The 16263-nt window shown below is 50.6% G+C and overlaps 1 long non-coding RNA gene across 1 annotated transcript; it reads right to left on the bottom strand.

Moving 5' to 3' along the window:
* Positions 1-7199: 7199 nt before the first annotated feature.
* LOC101787113 (uncharacterized) lies at positions 7200-16199 on the bottom strand. The gene is made up of 4 exons (XR_216268.3): positions 16075-16199; positions 12588-12707; positions 9732-9883; positions 7200-8423 (listed from the first exon to the last, which is right to left on the bottom strand). It is a non-coding gene; the product is annotated as an uncharacterized LOC101787113 (long non-coding RNA).
* Positions 16200-16263: the final 64 nt, after the last annotated feature.

Below are 16263 nucleotides of genomic sequence, written 5' to 3'. Positions count from 1 at the left end.
ACCCAAGTGACAGCCTCAGGCTTGCTAGAGTTCCTGGGGACCAGACAGTGGCTAGGGTTGAGCCCAGCAATCTCTTTCAGTAGCACTATGCAGCCCTCTCTTCCCCGAAAGCTTGAGGACCAGTGCCCTATTCCTGCCCCTAAAGCAGCACCCTTTTCCTTGGGGGCTGCTGGGAGTTTGGGCTCTTCTCCTGCCCAGGGGTTCCGGGAGTAGGGTGCTAGGCAGAGCCTGTCTAGAAATCAGGCCTGCTGGAGACAGCTGGAGTTTAAACCCCTTCTCTGCTACTCACTGGCTTTGTGATTTTAGGTAAGGTGTTCTTCTCCTGTCTGTCTGTCTCCCTTCCTTGCTTTGTTTTGTTTGAGGCAGTGTCTTACTCAGTAGCTCAGGCTGGCCCTGAATGCATGGCCTTCCTACCTCAGCCTCCCTCCTCCTGGGATTACAGGCTTGTGCTACCACGCCTGGTGTTCAGCATTTCTGCTGGTGTTTCTCCATTTCCTTATTTATAAAATGAGGGAACCACCGGTATCTCCTGAGATCTGCACCATGTTGGAACTTAGGATGCTGGGAAACCAAGCAACCAGCCTGCCTCCCTGCTAAGCAAAAGTGAACCTATTGGTGCACAGCCTAGAGTCAAACCCCACTTCGCCTACCCCAATTCTCCTGTCTGCTCCTTAGCAAATGGGAACCAGAAATCTGAGCATCTCCTGGGAGGTTGACCATAGCAAATAAGGGGGACTTCCTTCTACCATCTCTTTGAAGGCAAATATTTTTATTACTGTTTTGCTCTATTCTGATTAATGGTAGTGCTCTATTCAATATTCTGTTTTGATAACTTCTATAATGTTCTGTATTTCATTTTATTTTGATATATGTGATTGAAAGAACAACTATTGTAAAGATAACAAAATATACTGTGATACCTATTACTGTTATCCTGGTAACCTGCTGTGAAGTTCTGTACCAATTTCACTGTACGATCTTAGTTGGCTTTATCTGTCTTGTTCTGTTGTATTTTACTACTTTCAAAATAAAATTTAGGGGGCTGGGGGTTTAGTTCAGCGGCATAAGCACCTGCCTTGCAAGCAGGCAGTTGTGAGTTCAATCCCTGGTACCGATAAAAATGAAAAAGACCAAAAAAAAAAGTGCTCAAAATAAAATTTACAAAAAAAATTTTAAAAAGATAAAATGAGAGCCGGGCATGGTAGCTCACACCGCCTGTAATCCCAGTACTCAGGAGGCTGAGGTGGGAGGATTGTTGCAAGTTCAAGACCAGCATGCGCTACAAAGTGAGCTCAAGGCCAGCCTGAACTTCTTAGTGAGACCCCATCTCAAAAAAAGACAATAAATAAATAAAATAAATAAATAAAATGAGACCACTGGGGCTGGGGATTTAGCTCAGCTGCATAAGCGCCTGCTTTGCAAGCGCATGGTGGTGAGTTTGATCCCTGGTACTGATTTTAAAAAAAATGAGACCACTAAAAGCAATCTGTAGCCAGGCGTGGTGGCATACACTCTGGAGGCTGAGGCAGGAAGACTGCTGTTAGTTTCAAGGCCAGCCTGGACTACATAGTAAGACTCTGTCTCCAAATAAATAAATAAATAAAAATAAAAGCAATCTGTATCCGCAGCATCAGGGCTGGGGATGCAGCACAGTGGCAGAGCACCTGTCTAACACATACAAGGTCCGGACATCAATCCTCAGTACTGCAAAAAAAAAAAAAAAAAAAAAAAAAAAGCAAAACAGAAGCAAAACAATTGCTGGGCATCTGTAGCATCTTCCAGCTGTGAGAACAAAATGAGCTGGATGGATGTGACCTCCTGCCCCCTTCCTTGCCAAACACAGGCCTTATTAAGTGGTTGTTTTGTGTGGGTTTTTTTTTTTTTTTTGGTACCAGGGATTGAACTCACAACCTTGCGCTTGCCAGGCAGGCACTTAGGCCACTGAGCTAAATCCCTGACCCCATAAGTGGGCTTTCTACACTGTCTTGTTTCCTCTCCTCAGCCCCTGCAGAGAGACAGGTCCCTTCTCTGTCTCTTCCTCACTGACATATCTGGACTGGGATGCTGTCCCTCTCCCCAAGACCCCAGAGCTCCCTGGGAAGCCCCTCCCACCTGCTTCTAGGTGGCTCCTCCTTCCTTTCCTCCATCCAGCCCCTCACCTATTCTCCCAGCTCTGCCAAGACACAAGGCACGGGGCCTAGGTACAGGCCACATCCTGCCTGCACACAACTCATTGAAGGGAAAGGTGGTCATTCTCTCATGGTGTGAGCAGCTAGCAGGCCAGAGCCCCCAGATTTTCCAAAAAGAATGAATTTACATCTGGACATGGTGGTGCACAGCTGTAATATCCACATTCTGGGAGGCTGAGCCAGGAGGGGGGCAGGGAAAATTCAAAGCCAGCCTAGTCTACATAGTGAATTCAAGGTCAGCCTAAACTACATAGTGAGACCCTTGTCTCAAAAAAAAAAAAAAAAAAAAATAGAAAATACAAAATAAAAAGAGCTGGGGGCACAGCTCAGTGCAAGGCCCTGGATTTAACTCCCAGTACTGCAATAATAATAATAATAATAATGATAATAATCAAGATGCATTATATAAATGTACAAATCCCCTATGTTATGGCTTGTGTCTAGATGTCCCCCCCAAACCTCATATGGCCATAAGTGGGACTTTTCAGAGATGGCTGGATCCAGGGTGTGATGCTGGAATTAAGAGTGTTTGATTACCAAATCTGTCCATTGATTGGTTTAGCACAGCCTTGGGGAAGGCCGTCCTGAGTGTACTACCCACTCTAAAGACATGCAGCCTGGATAGAGCGTAGGGACCTGAGACAGCTGTGATCTTTAATGCTGCTTCACTACCTGCCTGCTGCCTGCCCTTCTGTGGACTGTCCCTGCTCTGCCATCCCACCTGCCTTGCAGCCAGCAGACTAGGGGCTGAAACCTCTACAAACTGTGAAGTAGACAAACCTCTCCTTGGTTAACTTTGGGTGATGAGTATTTTGTCTCAGCAATGAAAAAAGCAAGACACCCCACAATGAACACAATCATTATGTTTTGCAAAGGTGTACTAAAAGTTTTTTAAAATGGAATTCGCTACCCTCCTGTCCCCCTCCCGCTGTCACCCAGGGCCAGACCCCACCACGGGCCATGGCCTTGCCTTTGTGGGATACCTTCCTTGCCCGCCCCACCAGCCTCCCTAAATAACAGGCTCCTCACTGCTCTGCCGGCCGCTGGCTCCCTCCCTTCGGGAAAGCAGCCCCCCACACTCATTCTACTACTCTGCCTCCTTGGCGGCAACACTGCAGTCTGGGTTCTGTCCCCACTTCCTCGCCCTTCCCCTGCAGATGCCCCCAGCAATTTTGCTAACTGCATCTGTCGTTCTCCAACTCCGTCTTCATCTTTCTTATCTTCCCCACAACACTTGGCCCCCACTCCCTCCCGCTTTCCTCGGCTCCTGTGATACCACAGGCCTCTGCTTTGCTTTGCTTTCTTCTTTCCTCCCCTTTCTCCCTCCTTTCCTCCTTCCCTCCCTCTCCCCTTCTTTCCTTTCTCCCTTCTGTCTTTCCTTCCTTTCAAGACAGGAATTTGGCTGGTAGCTTAAGCGCCTTCCTGGCAAGCATGAGGTCGTGAGTTTGATCCCTGGTATCAAACAAAACAATTGAGGTCTCATTTTATAGTCCACACTGGTATTAAACTCATAGTCCTCCTGTCTCAGCCTCCTAAGTGCCAAGATTACAGGCTTGTACCACGGTGCAGGCCCGCTACTCTTGTTTTTTAAAAAATGCATATCTAGGGGCTGGGGATTTAGCTCAGTGGCATAAACGCCTGCCTTGCAAGCAGGCAGTCGTGAGTTCGATCCCTGGTACCGATAAAAATGAAAAAGACAAAAAAAAAAAAAATGCATATCTAAAAGAAAATGCAGGGGCTGGGGATTTAGCTCAGTGGCATAAGCACCTGCCTTGCAAGCAGGCGGTTGTGAGTTCGATCCCCCATACCAATTAAAAAAAAAAAAAAAAAAAGCACAGAAAAAGAAAGAGAGAAAATGCATAACTGAGCCAGGTATAATAGCTCACAGCTATAATTATTTCAGCAATCCTGTACAGGAGACTGAGGCAGGAGGATCATTGCAAGTTCCAGACCAGCCTGTGTAACAAAATGACCTCAAGGCCAACCCAAACTGCATAATGAGATCCTGTTTCAAAAAGACAAAAAAAAAAAAAAAAAAACCCAAAAAATTAATTCCAGCATTGTGGAAGGCTGAGGCAGAAAGATCGTCATGAGTTTGAGGCCAGGGGCAACATACTGAGTTTAAGGCAGCCTGAACTACTTAGTGACACCCCGTCTGAAAAAAACAAACAAGGCATATCTGGCTCTGGCTCGTCATGCCTTGCCCTGCCTGGGCCCCTTTTCCTGGCTGCTCTTCCTGCACTCTGACGCTTGCTGCTTCCTCTGTCCCATCTTGGTCTTGGTCCTGGTCCTGTCCTCCCCTCCCTGTTGCCCTCCAGGTTCCAGTTTCCATAGCTGGCTTCAGCACACTTTCTGGCATCTCCCAAGGTACTGCCCCGCCCCCCAGCTCTCTGCAGCTGGGGACTGACCATCTCTCTTGCACTGCTGTTAGGGCTGCAAGTTCAAAACTCAGCACCGACCTCAACTCACTCTTTGTCTGCAATCTGCCTTTCATCAGGCTTCTGGCTTTTTGTCCCTTCAATCTGGCAACTGCTGTACCCCTGGGAGCCAACTGGTAGCTGGGAGACAGCAGGAACTCAGGATCTGCTGTTTGGAGGAACAGCAGACAAGGAGGGGGGGCGGGGCACAGGGCGGCAGGCACAGGCATCAGGATGGGTCACAGAGGAGCAGAAGGCTCCCTGGGGGAGCTGACGCCTGAGCCAGAGCAGATGGAGCTGCCAGCCTCAGGCTCCCCTAAGGGGCTGAGCAGAGTCTTCCCCAGCTACAGCTCCCACTCACTGCTACCTGCAGTGGGACCTCACTGGGATACCTGCTTTGCGGTTGCTGCAGCTCCGCTGGTGAATTAGCTTTACCCCCAAGGCGGTTGGAAGCTCTCGGTCCCAGCAGGCTGGAGGTGTTGGGACAGCTGAGAGGTGAGGCCTGGGGCAAGGTAATTAGACCACTGGGGGTAATGTGCTGCCTTCTGAAAGGAAAGCTTCTCTGGGGATCCAGTTATTTACTATCAGAGTGGGATTTTTTTTTGGTTACTTTTCTTTTTGATGAGGGTTTATAAACAATGTAGGAATCTAAGCAGCCAAATTGATAAATTTGGAATTTAATGAGCTGAGCTCAACGTCCACTCTTTTTTTTTTTTTTTTTGTCTTTTTCCTTTTTATCGGTACCAGGGATTGAACCCACGACTGCCTGCTTGCAAGGCAGGTGCTTATGCCACTGAGCTAAATCCCCAGCCCCTAGCGTCCACTCTTTGTGGATCCCTGTTTTAGAGCCTCACTGAATGGCCCTGAACTGGAAAGTTACACAGAGTTTTTAAAAAATAGAACCACAAAAAAGACATCCTGTTAGAAACAATTTAGCTAGACTCTTACATTAATTTTTTTTTTTTTTTTTTGTCTTTTTCATTTTTATCGGTAGCGGGGATTGAACTCACGACTGCCTGCCTGCAAGGCAGGTGCTTATGCCGCTGAGCTAAACCCCCAGCCCCTTTACATTAATTTTTGATTGACACCTGTATCCTGCTTCTTTTGTTGAGCAGGTTAGTTTTTCTCCTGTAGGTACAGTTCATCCTGCTTTACTCATGGGATTATACCCTGCGTAACTTTCCATTCTCCTGAGTCAAATACAGGGCACTAGTTATATGCAAGGCTCAAGATGGCGTCAGTTATGCCAAACTACAACATTTTTCTTCTTCCTTCTTCTTTTTTTTTTGAGCCACAGTCTCCATATGTAGTTCAGGGTGCCCTTAAAGACACTTTGTAGCACAAATTGGCCTTGAATTTGAGGCAATATGCCTGCCTCAACTTTCCAAGTGCTGGGATTACAGGTGTGTGGCACCATGCCCAGCCAGAGTGGGTTGTTATAATGGAGTAGGACTGGCTCCTACCCAGTCGCTCTGCCTTCCTGTCTTCCATGTGGTCTCTGCTTGTACATTACCATGATGCCATCTACCATTAACCCTTTAGCCCCCAGCCAAACCAGAGCAGAGCAACTGACTGACCTTGGACTTTCAGCACCCCCAAACTGTAAACTAAATAAACTTTTTTTTTTTTTTTTTTGTCTTTTTCCTTTTTATCGGTACCGGGGATGGAACTCACGACTGCCTGCTTGCAAGGCAGGTGCTTATGCCGCTGAGCTAAATCACCAGCCCCTATTGTTATAACACGAAAAAAGACATAATTAAATTAAGGTCTTGAGATCACATCATCCTGGATGAAGGCTGGGCTCTAAATCTAATGTCCTTATTTGAGTGTGGGTGGTATATACCTGTAATCCCAGTACTTGGGAGGCTGAGGCAAGAGGATTGTTGCAAATTCAAGACCAGTGAGCTCTAGTCCAGCCTGAACTGCATAGTGAGACCCTGTCTCCGAAAGACAAAAAAGAAGAATCTCTAATATCCTTGTGTGGCAGACATGTGAATGCCATGCAGAGCGAAGAAAACCATATGAGGACAGAAGCAGAGACCCGAAGGAGGCCACTGCCAGCCCGGAAGTGCCAGGGAGAATGGCACAGAGCAGATTCTACCAGAAAGGAACCAGCCTGGCCAACAACTCGGGTCTTCGACCTCCACGATGGGGAAGAAATCAACTGCTGTTCTTTTTACCGATACCAGGGACCAAACTCACGACCACACGCTTGCAAGCCAGGTGCTTATGCTGCTGAGCTAAATCCCCAGCCCCAACTGCTGTTCTTTTAAATGCTCTGGTTTTGGGGTTATGGTGGCCTTGGAAGGTATCTCATATACCTCAGCCTCTTGCTCTTCCCAAGTTCATCAGGAAGATTCTTCCTTCCTGACCTGTGGCCCTGGAGCCCCACTCCCACAGAGCTGTTGTCCAGCTTGTGCCAGCTGCTTCCCAAAGGGACCCCGTGGTCTGAGGCTCCTAGTGCTCTTGCCTTGTGTGGTGCCTTCCCACCCTGAACAGGGCTGACCCGTGTGACAGTGAAATACCGCAGCAGTGACAATGTGTGTCTACTGGAGGGAAGGCAGCAACAGGGCTGCAGGACTCACAAGTGGTGTCATGGTAAAGGCTTCCTTTTTATTTTTTGTAGTACCAGGGATCAAACTCACGACCTTGCACTTGCCAACTGACAAACCATTCTGCTTCTGTACTTCCTGCTTGCTTATCGCATGTAAGTCCCAAACCACCAGAGATCAGGGCCTGGTATTTTGGGAATGATGATCCCAATCCATGCCTGTTGATTTAAATCAATAAATAAATCTGCCTCCAAATCTTGGGTGTGGTTTTGTTGTTTCTGCTTGCCTTTGCAGTGCCAGCAGGGTTTTCAGAGTGTGCAGCCCAGGTCACTCTGACAGTCGCACAGTTGAGATGTTCCTGCGATTCTGACTCACAGAGGACTTGGTTTTGCCTGTCATGCAGTAGTAGAACCCTAAGACCAGGATCAGGCACCAGAAGCCACCGGAGGAAAACAATCATTGGCAGGACTTAATAGCAACAGCTCTTGTCACTGGCCTGAGCAAGATACTGGACTCTCAGGGTTGGAAAGGCTCATCTATGGTGACCATTGGTCATCTCGGTCATCTGGTCATTGGGCATTTGGTTGTCTAGTCTGTCCCTCCCTGAAAGCCAGGGGAGCCAGGGCCTAGAGAAGGGATGCTCACTCCCCAAGGGCAGGGCAGGGGTGAGACGTCCTAGTTTGAAGCCCGTGGTATCTTTAGGTCTTTCCCTAGGGAATCCATCATTGATCAGGCTAGATGCTCACTGCACAGGAACCTTGCCTTGTGGATTAATTTGCTAGGGCTGTGGCTACCAAGTACCACATATGGAGTGGCTTCCCTAGAAATTCACTGTCTCATAGTTCTAGAGACCAGCAGTCCAAACTCAAGGGAGCCGCAGGGCTGTGAGAGAATGCATTTTAGGCCTCTCTAATTGGCTTGTCATTCTGATCACAGCCTTATGTGGCTGTGTCCAGAGTTACCCTTTTTATAAAGGTACCCGCAGAGGGCCAGAGTGAGGTGGTGCACACCTGTAATCCTAATGCTTGAGAGGCTGAGGCAGGAGGATTCCACAAGTTTAAGGCCAACCCAAATTACAGAACAAGACCTGTGTTAATAATATAATGATATAACAACAATAATAATGGTAGCAGCATGCTGTGATGTTGCAGGCCCGGAATCCAAGAACTCAGGAGGCAGAGGCAGGAAGACTGTTGTGAGCTAGAGACCAGTCTGAGATAGACACATAATAAATTCAGGGACAGCCCGAACTGTATAGCAAGACCCTATATCAAAAAGAAAAAGAAAACAAAACGAATCAAAAAGGATACCAGTCAGTTAGGCCCCCACCAGCCTGGCTTCAGCGATTGGCCCTGTAAAGTCCCCATCCCAGAGCTGAGCTGCAGTTCCTGGGTGCTACACTTATCCTGTATGGGGGCCCCAGTTTCATCCCAGCACTGTGCGGGACCAAAACCAGAAAACAGCCCTGTGTCCTACCAAAGTCACATTCCAATATGGGGAGAGAGGACTTCAGCACAAGGATTTTAATACCCCAAGAGGCCATCTTTAGGGTTCAAGGTGTTTCTGCCCACCATTTGTTCAGTTTCCAGTCTTTCTCCTGACCTCTGCTTCCTCCCCACCACGTGCCGGTGCCCAGGGCAGACATCACTAATCCCTCTTGGCACCCTTTCCTGCTGAAGCAAGCTGCAGACTGAGTCCTCGTCAGCATGGTCTCGGGCCCTCTTCCAACCAGTGTTGGTGGTGAAGGCTTGGAGGGGAGTAGGGGGAAGAAGAGGAGGATGAGAAGGAGGAGGAGTTGGAGTAGAGAACTGGGCCCTTGAGACCGGTGCATCCCAAAGCTTGGGGAATGAATGACCAAATATACTTGACCTTTGGGCCATTCAGAGTCCACCCCCCCTCGACTCCAGATCATCTGTCCCTGCAGATTCTCTGGTTCTCACCTTAGCCCAGGACCCAGGATGCCAGGAAGAAGGCTGCTGCTGCCCTTGTTTCTAAATGCTCTATGGTGGGCAGGGTGCCATGGGGGAGGGGACAAGGGGAGCAGGACCGGGTGCCTGTCTCCTGGCAGCCACACTCCCTCCTGGCGGAGGTTTGGTGATTTCCCTTCCAAAATTCAATGGTTGCCATAGTGATAGCATTAGGAGGTGGGGCCTCTAAGAAGTGATTAGGCACCTCCTTGGGAAGGGGGAAAGTGTGACCTTACAGAGAAGCTTGGCGGGGGAGTTGCCCTTCCTGCCTTTCCACCTTCTGCCACTGGAGGATACAACTAGAGGCCTTCACCGGATGCTGGCTCAGCCCCCCAGAGTGCCTGGATCACAGGCGTGCACCACCATGCCCGGCTCTCTCATTCATTTCTGTCACTGTTGCAAGGCTTTGCAAGGCTTCAGGGAGCTCCTGAGAAGGGGGTGAACCCTAGGGAAGTGTGGCAGAAGTGACATGGGTGTGGGTCCCAGCAGTGTGGGTATCTGTGAGGTGAGGGGCTGGGTGGTGGTGAGGGGGACAGGTAGGGCCTTCCAGGGCCTTCCGGGAAGGTGGTGCTGAGATACTGCCGGCAGCCTTAGGTGAGTACTTACTGTGCGCCATTTTCTGTGGAACCATTCCTGAGCTGGGGCTGATCAGGTGAGACGGCTCTCTCAGCCCATCCCCTTGGAGGTGGCCAGGTAAGCAGGGAGTGGTTACATTAGGCTGTGGTCAGCAAAGAGATGGGGGAAGAGCCGCAGGCATCCTAGATGAGGTGATGAGATGGGGTCTCCATGTACAATGCAGGCTGGCCCTGCACTCACTTTGTAGTCCAGGTTGGCCTTGAACTCACAGAGATTCTCTTGATTCAGCCTCCTGAGTGCTGAGATTACAGTAGTGCATGCCTGACTTCCAACTCTAGGTTTTGAAAGGCAAGTAAGAACTGGCCAGGAGGGCCTGGCGTCGTGGCACAGGCCTGTAATCTCAGCACTAGGGCTGCTGAGGCAGGAGGATCACTGTGAGTTCAAGGCCAGCCTGGGCTACATACATAGCGAGTTCAAAGCCAGGTTGAACTACAAAGCAGGATTCTGTTGTGGGATACAACTCCAGTGGCTCCTCTTGAATGCAGAACAACTGCTGCACCTTTGATTATATGGAGACTGATCTCCCTATACTGCTATGTACAGAGCTGGCTATGGTATTTCCTTCTCTCTTCAGTTGGCTCTAAGAATTGCAAATAATGCTAGCTGAGGTGCAAATATGTAATCTTCAAAGCCATCAGACTGTTTCCTGTTTCCTTGAATAGTGCTCTCTGTAAAAGATATGAGCACAAAGGGATGGTAGAGCCATCAGCTCTGGGAATGTCAACTGGGTAAGAGCCTCAAGGTAAAGAGGCCATGACTCCCCAGGGCACAAAAGTTTACACGTCAGAAACTGAAGCAACAGCCTCCTAAAACAATTCAGTTGCTACCTCCATTGAATTATGCCAATTGATCCTTCTGCATATCCTTGTCTCTGCATTTTGCAGAGATGCTTTTCTCCCCACCTGGCCAGCCAGCTCAAGTTACTCAGGTAATTCCTGCCATCCTCACTGTCACTCATCCCTGAGCTACCCTTCTTCACAAGATAATAAATTCTGGGAGAGCCTAGGATCAGGGCCTTTGTCCAAACATCTTCACAGGGATTGGATTTAGGACCCCTTGGCTGCCCTTAACTAGGAATATATCTTGGTGTCTTTACTCTCGATGTGGGTTGCATTGATGGTGGTAGACTGGAATTAACTTGCTGGGATTCCAATACTGTCTCAATGGGATTACAAATATAACTTTTTGGATTGTGAGGAACACTGAAAAAGGGGTTATGATACTTGGCTGACTATACACAGCATTTGGAATTACAATACCTATCTTTTTTTTTTTTTGTCTTTTTCATTTTTATTGGTACCGGGGATCGAACTCATGACTGCCTGCTTGCAAGGCAGGCGCTTATGCCGCTGAGCTAAATCCCCAGCCCCTACAATACCTATCTTAAAAAAGCAAAACAAAATGAAACAAAAAGCCAACCAGGCTGGAAACCAGAAAAGAAAGAGCCAAACTCCAGCTACCAGGAATCACAGGTCCAAAGGGGTTGACAAGTGGATTGTACCAGAGGCTGTAGTTTCAAGGCACAGAAAATAAATGGAAATTAGGAGCCCAGCGTAGTGGCACACATCTGTAACCTCATCACCTTGAGGTCAAGCTGGACAGCCTTGGAGACCTAGCAAGACTCTGTCTCAAAATAAACAAACAAATAATGGGGCTAGAGATTTAGCTCAGAGGCATAAGCATAAGCTCCTGCCTTGCAAGTGCACAGTTGTGAGTTGGATCCCCTGTATCGAAAAAAATAAACAGCAAGGAGCCAGGCTGAAGCAGTAAGGGGCTAAAAATTCACTGGTTCTGTGGCTTCAGGTGAGGTTGGACCAGGGCTCTGTGGCTGAGAAACCAGTCAACCAGCTCCGTTCATTTTTCCCACCTGTCATGTGTCCTCTGCAGTGCTGGCTTTCCTGCAGTGCAGGATGGGAGATGGCAGCCAGTGGTACTGGGCTCAGTTTCCTGGTCTCTCTGCCATATTTGCAGCAAGCTGGCTGGGCCAGCTCAAGTCAGGAGGCCCCTTCCAAGCTAATCATAGGGTCCAGCACTCTGGAGGAGGCGAAAACTGGGGTAGGATCAAGCCCACAGCACCACATGGATCCCCAAGAAAGGAGAAGGGGAAATGGACGCTAAGGGACAGGTTTTTGAAGGTGATAAGTCATGCTAAGGAGCTGGGATTTAATCCCAGGATAAAGAGAAGCAGAGGACTGACTTGATCAGATTTTTTTTTTTTTTTGTCTTTTTCATTTTTTATCGGTACCAGGGATCGAACTCACGACTGCCTGCTTGCAAGGCAGGCGCTTATGCCACTGAGCTAAATCCCCAGCCCCCAGATTGGGTTTTTAAAAGATCACCCTGGCTGTGGGATAAATAGCAGATTAGAGGAGGGTAAAGGAGGAGGCATCGAGGTCAGCTTTGGGGCTATTTCAGGACTGAGGCAGGCAACGTGAGGAAGACGCTGACTGATGGGCTGGAGTCTGTGGTCAGGAAGTGAGGGCAAGGGAGAGCTGGAGGGTGACCCCACTTCCTACACTGAGTCTGGGCTGGGAGTAGGAAAAGGGACAGGCTGGGGGGTGCAGGAGGGCCCAGATTCTGGGATCAGTTTTGGACAAACCTCAGTGACAGAAATCAAGTCTGGAAGATATTTGGTTGGATGTGGGGATCCAGGAGCTGGGGTTGGAGTTCTGAGCTGGGCTCTAGAATGGGGGACCCCTAATACAGAGATTGCTATTGGGGAATTGAAGGATGTGGACAGAGTCCAAAGGACCAATACCAAGAGCTTAGATGCCAGCCAGGAGGGGCGGGGGTCTAGTTCTGGCCAGAGGCAGGGTCCGTACCCACCTGGAGGCCTTTGGGTTTATAGGTAACAGAATCCTGGTTCAGCTTGGCAGGAATGGGTTCTGTGGAGTGGCACAGGCTGAGGTGGGGCTGGCGTGGTGGCCCATGGCTGGAATCCTAGCACTGGAGAGGCAGAGGCAGAAAGGAGATCAATGCAAACTCAAGGCCACTTGAACTGCATAACCAGACCTAGCCTCAAAACAAAAACAAAAACAAAACCAGCTGGACAAGGTGGCACATGGCTGTAATCCCAGGATTTAGGAGGCTGAGGCAGGAGGCACACTGCAAATTCAAGACCAACCTGGCCTACAAAGTAAGCTCAAGGCCAGCCTGAGCTGCCTAGCGGGAGACACTGTCTCAAAAACACAAAAACAAAAACAAACAAAAAAATCCCCAAGCCGCCCAAATGAGGGGAGGCACTTTAGTGAAATGGGTAGCTAAGGTGAGCACAGGCTAGAGGGAGGGGTGCGGGGCCTGCGCATTAGGGTGGAGGGGCTAGGGCAGGATCTTCCCGGAGGGGAAAGATGATTCCAAAAGAGGAGGGGCAAATGGGGTGCAAGGGGGAGCAGGCTGAGCCCGAGGGTGAGGTTGGTCCTGCAGCGGACCAAACTCTCCCCCAGGGGGCAAGGGCAGGGCTGGGTCCATGGGTGAAGCGCAGTCAGGGGGGTTCCTGGTGGGGCCAGCGGGAGAGGACTGCAGAGGGAAGTGGGAAGGGCGCCACTGCCCGGCCTGGGCCCTGTTCCCTGGCAGAGCAGAGCTGATTTGCAGAACTGGGGATCCTAGGCACAGGCTGTGTGGATGGGGGGCAGGAGAGGGTAGAGCATCCTGGGGCACCACACGGGGCTGTGGAAGGCAAAAAGACCTGTCCAACTGGATGAGACACAAATGAGCACCCCCACACCCTTTTTCTTTGGGACAGGGTCTTCCTATGTTCTCCAGAAGGACCTTAAACACATTATGTAGCCCAGGCTGGCTTGAGCTCTTGATGATCCTCCTGCCTCAGCTTTTTGAGTGCTGAGATTACAGGTGTGCATCGCATGCCCAACTTAGAGAGCCCTTGAGTACTGGGCTGGAGAGCTTTGCCTGGAAATCAATGGCACTGTGAAAGGTTACGCAGAGCTGGAGTGGGGCATGCTCACAGCAGGACTGAAGAATCTATGTTGAGCTAGGCGTGGTGGCACACACCTGTAATCCCAGCACTAGGGAGGCTGAGGCAAGAGGGTCACAAGTTCAAACTGTGCCTCAGGAATTTAAGGAGACCTTGTCTCAAATTATACAAAAAAGGGCAAGGGATGTAGCTCAGTGTGAAGAATCTGGGTTCAATCCCAAGGACTGTCCCTCTCAAAAATCTGTATCTTTTCTATAAGTTTATAATACTCTCATCCTTTTTTGGGGGGGGTACTAGGAATCGAACTCAGGACCTTGCACTTGCCAGGCAGGTGCTGCCCTACTGAGCTATACTCCCAGCCCCTGTATTATTATTTTTTTAATCACTATTAAGCTATGGGTACCTAATGGATCAGAGGGGTCAGTCAGAGGTAGGAATCTGGAACTCTTGGCAAAAAGGAGGCTGTCAACTGTCCAGTTTGGTGGAGGAACAGCCAGATGCAGTGGATGGCACTAGGGTTTGAGTGGCCCTGTGTAGCTGTAAGCCACGGACACAGGGGGCTTACTGGGGATGCTCAAGGGGAGATCCTCGCTTCAGAAGGAAGCTAGTGTTTATAGCATTGTTTGAAACAGGGTCGTGCTATATAGTTCAGGTTGGTTTTGAACTCACTTCCTGTAGCCTGGGCTGTCCTTGAACTCAGGGCAATCCCCCTGCCTCAGCCTCCTAAGTGCTGGAATCACAGGCATGTGCAATCACACTTGATTTAGATGGATGTTCTCACCACATTCCATCAGAGATGTCACTGGATCCTCCTAGTGACTGATGAGGTCAGGATTATTTTTTCTTTCTTTTTTATTTTTTGAGACAGGGTCTTGCTATGTAGTTCAGGCTGGCTTGGACTTACTATGTAGCGATTCTCCTGCCTCGGCTTCCCAAGTGCTGAGATTACAAGTGTATGCACGACTATTATCATTCCCTTTCAGAGATGGAGAGAGTGAGGCTCAGAAAGGCTAAAACCTCACTCCAGCCGGGCGTGGTGGTCCCAGCATTCCGGAGGCTGAGGCAGGAGGATTGTTGTGAGTTCGAGACCAGCCTAGGCTACAAAAGTGAGCTCAAGGCCAGCCTGAACTGCACAAAGAGACCCTGTCTCAAAAAGACAAAAAAAAAAAAAAAAAAAAAGACCTCACCCCAGAGCTGAGACTCACGCTAGTTGAGTTCCCTGGCTGCCTTTGTCCTGCATGTCCCTCTATTCCTATCTCTCCCCTGTCGTGTTCCCAGGGGCCTCTGATCATGTGACATTGCTCAGGAGGAGGGTCCAAGGCTAGTGGCTCCAATGGCCCAGGGGGTCAGCTTCAGCTTCTCGGGGTGCGTGGCTCAGCCTCCCCAAAGAACATTTGCGCCCAGACTAAAATGGGACCCCTCTGACGCCGGATGTCACCGCCAGAGGGCGCAGCGGCTGCCCAGGTGAGGGTAAGGTGGGGAGAAACCCGCAGGCTCCGGGGTCCGAGGCTGCCCCCTCATGGAGTCCAGGGAGGCCCCTGTCCCCTCCCCGTCTCTGTCAACAGAGCCCTCGCGAACCCTTCCTTCCCAGTTCCTGCCTGGCGCAGGAGTCAGATTTCCCAGGCGGCGTGGGTGTAAGGAAGCCGGGTCTCCGGGCGGGCCGCGGGCCGCGTGCCCCCGCCCCGCTCCTCCTCCCACGAGGCCACTCCCGGCAGCGCGCCTCGCCTTCTGCAGCAGCGGGGCTGAGCCGGTGCCAAGCGCCAGATCGCCACCTCTGTCACCTCTCAGCCTCTTCCCAAGCTGTTTGTGTGCGTGCGAGTGCGACGGAGGTGGGGTGGACCCAGAGACCGAAGGGTAGCACCCTGGGCCACACTGCCGCTCATAGGGCCCCGTGGGTGCTCGGGCAGGGCGGTGTCAGCACAGCGCTGCGGCCGGCAGCGGTAGGAGAGTCCCAGGCCCCTTCCACCCAGCTGCTGCCTCCATTTCCTTTGGCTTTCCAGCGCGCCTTCCGTGGGCTTCACCTCCCACTCCTGCTGGAAGCACCTCCATTGCCCCCCACTTGCTCAGCCAGGTTTCTGCCCAGGCCCTGCCGCCAGCCTTCCTCCTCCACCGCAGGTCTCCCTTCTTCTTTCCTTCTCTCCCCAGCTTAGCCCCTGGGCCGTGGCCACCAAGGGCCTGGCCGGGGTCCCAGGCACCACACCAATGTGGCCAACCTCGCGGCTCACTCAGGACAGTCCCAGTCTGTCTGGCAGGGCTGGCGGGCAGGGGATTGGCTTGAGCTGCCCCCGCCTTTGGGAGGAGGGGAGGCCGGGTGGCTCACCCAAGGTCACCCAGCTTTTCTTTTCCAGCATCCCTGTGTAACCTTTGTGCTCCCTGCCTCACCTTGAGGAGGAAGTCCAGGTGCCCAGCAGGCAGGATATGGGGCTGGTGGGAAGGAAAGGCTCCGTATGACTTTATTCCTTCCACATATGCTGAGCGCCTACTGTTTGCCTTGCCTGAGACCACAGCCCTGCACGCGGAGACACCATCACACAGATCAAGTGCATTTGTGTCTGCAAGCTGTGTGGCGAA

This window comes from Cavia porcellus, unplaced genomic scaffold (genome assembly GCF_034190915.1).
Source record: "Cavia porcellus strain 051 isolate PalLab524CR breed Dunkin Hartley unplaced genomic scaffold, mCavPor4.1 scaffold_17, whole genome shotgun sequence".
Lineage (NCBI taxonomy): Eukaryota > Metazoa > Chordata > Mammalia > Rodentia > Caviidae > Cavia > Cavia porcellus.
Note: the sequence above shows the minus strand (reverse complement) of the source record. Positions and strands in the feature narration are given on the sequence as shown.